Raw genomic sequence first — 4,088 nt, forward strand, 5'->3', positions numbered from 1 at the left:
TTCGGACAACCGTTCGAGTCCCTGAGGACAGCCCTAGCCATCGACCAAAATACTTTGATGTCCCCAGAAGTGCTTCGTCGCCTTTTGGGAACACGCTCCAACGGGATTGTGGCCAACAACCCCCGCAAGGGTCATCATCGCTACCCCGACTCTGCAGCCCCTCAACCCCCTCCAGCTAACCCCGACGGTGAAACCCGTGGAGAAGCCTCGACGTCCACAAGGCATGCCCGCCTAGATATGAACGAAGTAGACTAAGTCGCTCGAGTAGTACCGAGTCTTAGTATGTCCACGCCCTGTAACTGTGTGATCCTGTATCGCCATAATTTAATGCTATTTGCTTGTGTGCCCCTATTTTAAATAGTAGCCATGCATGAGTATGTTGGTGTATGATTGCATTTTTAATTCCGGGCGTAGCTACCAAAAACCAACCCCGGCGACACCCACAGTAAAAAATTTTAAACCGGCCCTTAGCAAATCTCGAGGACGAGATTTTTCTTAAGGGGGGTAGTGTTGTAACACCCCAAAAATTTAACCATGATTATTGATTTAAGTTTTGCCAGGAGAATTTTTTTATTTTTCTGGATTTATCATTGATTTCAGAACCTTTCTTTTCTTTGATATTGTGGAGTTTTGGCCCCAAGTAAAAAAAACATTTCAAAGATATTATTTGGACTTGTATACCCTCTCTTGAACATTTCTTTTATCAGTGAAATTTTCTATATGATTATTTTCCTTGAGCTCTATATCCTTAAAAATGATTTTTCTTAAGCTTTAGAGCCTCTTTTGCACTACAACCCTTTGATAGATTTATTTAAAAATCCCACCAAAATATGGGGATGACATGTGATGTTCCTAGATCACTTTTGTGCAAAAATACCCTTTAGTCATTTGGAGATTTTGAGCTTTTCCCCAAGTTTTCAAATCTGGTCTAGTTTGCACTTTTGCACTACAACCTATTTAAATATTTCTTTAAAACTTACACCAAAATTTGGGGATGTTAGTAGGAGTATATTATTCAACTTTATGCAAAACCCACTGGTGTTCTATGGAAAAATTTGAGCAAAACATCCTCTTTTGCTCTCTGGACCAGATTGGCCTTTTCTACTGCAACTCCAATTTTTATTGCTCTGTTGCCCATGATTCTTCTTCTTGCTTATAGTCCACCCTACAAAACCCTTAAGTTCAGGAGAATGCACCCATGAGAGTATTTTTGGTCCATGAAACTATGCCTTTTCTTTCTGTCCATAAATGGTTCCCTCAAAAACTTCCACTAGCAAGTTTCTGTTTTTGCCAAACTAACCTTGCCATCCTCCTTTTCATCTAAAGGGACTAGGATCTAGAGATTTTGGCCACCCCAAGAGTTGCCTAGATGCCCTTAGCATTCTGTCAAGCACCTTGTGTGCATGGTCAGATTTGACATAATTCTTAGTTTGCACACTGGACCTGCTTACTTTGCCTAACCACCATGTCCACTAACCTCCTTGCAAACAATAACCTAGACCTGCCAAACCTCACATGATGTGGAGCCCTCTGGCATGCCATGGCATTTTGCCGAACAGCTCGCGTGCATGCGCTAGGCGCGCCCAGAGCGCACGTTTTGCACGCGCGCGCACCGAGTCGCCGCGTCCCACTGTCGTCGCCCCGCGCTCATTCTGGCCCTTCCCCACTCGCAGCCGACACACCCTGACTCCTCCCTCGCCGCAGAGCCGCTCCTGGAGCTCCACAGCGCCACCGTCAGGTCGGCCGTGGCCGCTAGCGGCCGGCCACAACAGGCCCCTGCCCTGGACGACGCCGCCCGAGCCACAGCCGCGCGCCAGCTCGCCCTGAACAGCTCGAGCTCATCCCCTCACCCTGCCAGACCCCGCCAGCCATCGCCACGCGCCCCCTAGCTACCGAATGGCCGTTCGCCGTCGAGCTTATCCCCGGCCGCCGCGGAACCGACCTACTCGCGCTATAAATAGGACCCCCGAGCTCGCCTAGGCCCTCAGGCAACCTCAAGCCAACCCTCTGGAGCCCCCCTAACCCGCAATCGACGGAGGAAGGCCGTCTTCCCCATCTCCGGAAGGTTCGGCCGCCGCCACTCCCCAGCTCCGCTCGCCGCAACCAGAGCCTCCCCCGTCCAACCAGTGCCACCAGCCCCTTCCCCTCGATCTCGCGGAGCCACCCAACACCTCAAATTCGCTCGGAACCGTCGTAGCACGACCCCCCAAACTCACCCGAAGCTGCCGTCCGCCGCGGAGCTCGCCGCCGGCGACTCCCTCCATCCCCGCCACCTCCTCGACCACCGGGAGGACCGCCCTGGCCTGGCGGATCCATCCCCGCCCTCAGAACCCCGCGAGGAGCCGCCGTTCGCTGGCGTTGATCGCCGGAGCCCCGCCTCTGTTCGGCCAGAGGAGGAAGGAGGCGGGGGCGACCGGTCAAACCTGACCAGTGGGCCCCCTGGACCCACTGTCAGCGACCCCGAGCCGGTCCACACTGGCTAAGTGGACACGTAAAGCGGAGAGTACGTTTTCCCCTCGAACCGTTTTTCTTTTCTGTTTCTTTTATTTATTTTGTTTAACAGAAAGTTGACTAAAATTTGACTGGCTATAACTTTTTAAATAAACTCCAAATGAGTTGATTCTTTTTCCTACCTCTCTCAAATTTCATCTAGTTTATTTTCATATTTATTTGAAAAAAAATTCAGACAACTTTTTGTACTGTTTTGAAACTATGTGTTAATTTGAATATTTTCAAAAATAGGATTTTTGGAGAGAGGAGAAAACTTTAAAAAATTCTGGAATGCACCCTGCCTCTCCACAACTTGAAGGCAAGCATTCTGAACCCTGCATAATATTGTCGCGTGTTGTTTGATACGGTTACAACACCCCTCATCTCGGAGTTTCCGTTGTTTTATGCGATGATATGAACATACTCATAAGTGCATATTGATGATTCCGTGCTATTGGAATTTGATACGTTGTGATAGTAATCACCATCGTATGCCTTTCATGCATACCGGAAGGAATCCGGGAAAGCCTCTGTCTTGGGTAGACACGGGCTTGTCTCTAGTCCTCCGTCGAGACGGTTGTGTCCGGTATGGCATGATGAGGTATGGTGAGTGGTGATTCTGTCCGTTGGTTGAAATATATCTGTTATGCTAATCATGCAGTGAATACTAAAACCTCCTAAGTCGACCATAGATCAAGTCTTGTTCCAGTAACCCCCATACTTGTTTCGTACTACCACTTGTCCCTGCCATAGGTAGGGTACGGCTCAGTAAGTTGTCAACCCCTTTCCTAGCACACACCGTACAGAGAGGCCATGGTAGAAGATACCGGCTGCATCCGGTAGGCATGCCACCTGGTCCGGGGGCATGGGTGTTTCCGGTGGGGACCGAGAGGGGGGCACCCCTTAGAGTGCGCGATATAAATTTGATCCCATGCTATGCGAGGTTGTAGCCTCCCCACTCAGAGTTTTGCTTAACAGGTGTCGTGGGTGATTCCAAAGACCGGTAAGTTAGGCTGGTATGTGCGGTCAGGTGTGTTTTCAATTGAAAGACCATGGACGGAATTAGTCCCGATGGACTAAAGGAATCCGTTACTCGTGGGTCAAGAGTACACCCTCTGCGGAGGTTAAATCTATTTGAATAGCCGTGTCCATGGGTAAGGACTACAGTCTGAGATGGGTCAAGTGTCGGTCTTAGTGTCGGTCTTCGGAGGAGATACTACTAAACCGGAACATGGATCATGACTTGTGACTTATGATGATTATGATTATTATTATATTGGACTAACCCTTTTTATTACTTCAACTATTGAGTATCCCTGGGACGGTTCTACCTCCTGGATATTCATTGTGATTATTTTCTTATAAGCCCTTTATGTGGTGTCGCTCAGACGCCCGACTGTGGCATGCTTGTTATTTGTTTACTTTATAAGCCCATTATGTGGTGTCGCTCAGACGCCCGACTGTGGCATGCTTGTTCTTTTTTTACTTTATAAGCCCTTTATGTGGTGTCGCTCAGACGCCCGACTGTGGCATGCTTGTTATTTATTTACTTTATAAGCCCTTTATGTGGTGTCGCTCAGACGCCCGACTGTGGCATG

This window comes from Triticum aestivum, chromosome 3D (genome assembly GCF_018294505.1).
Source record: "Triticum aestivum cultivar Chinese Spring chromosome 3D, IWGSC CS RefSeq v2.1, whole genome shotgun sequence".
Classification (NCBI taxonomy): Eukaryota; Viridiplantae; Streptophyta; class Magnoliopsida; order Poales; family Poaceae; genus Triticum; species Triticum aestivum.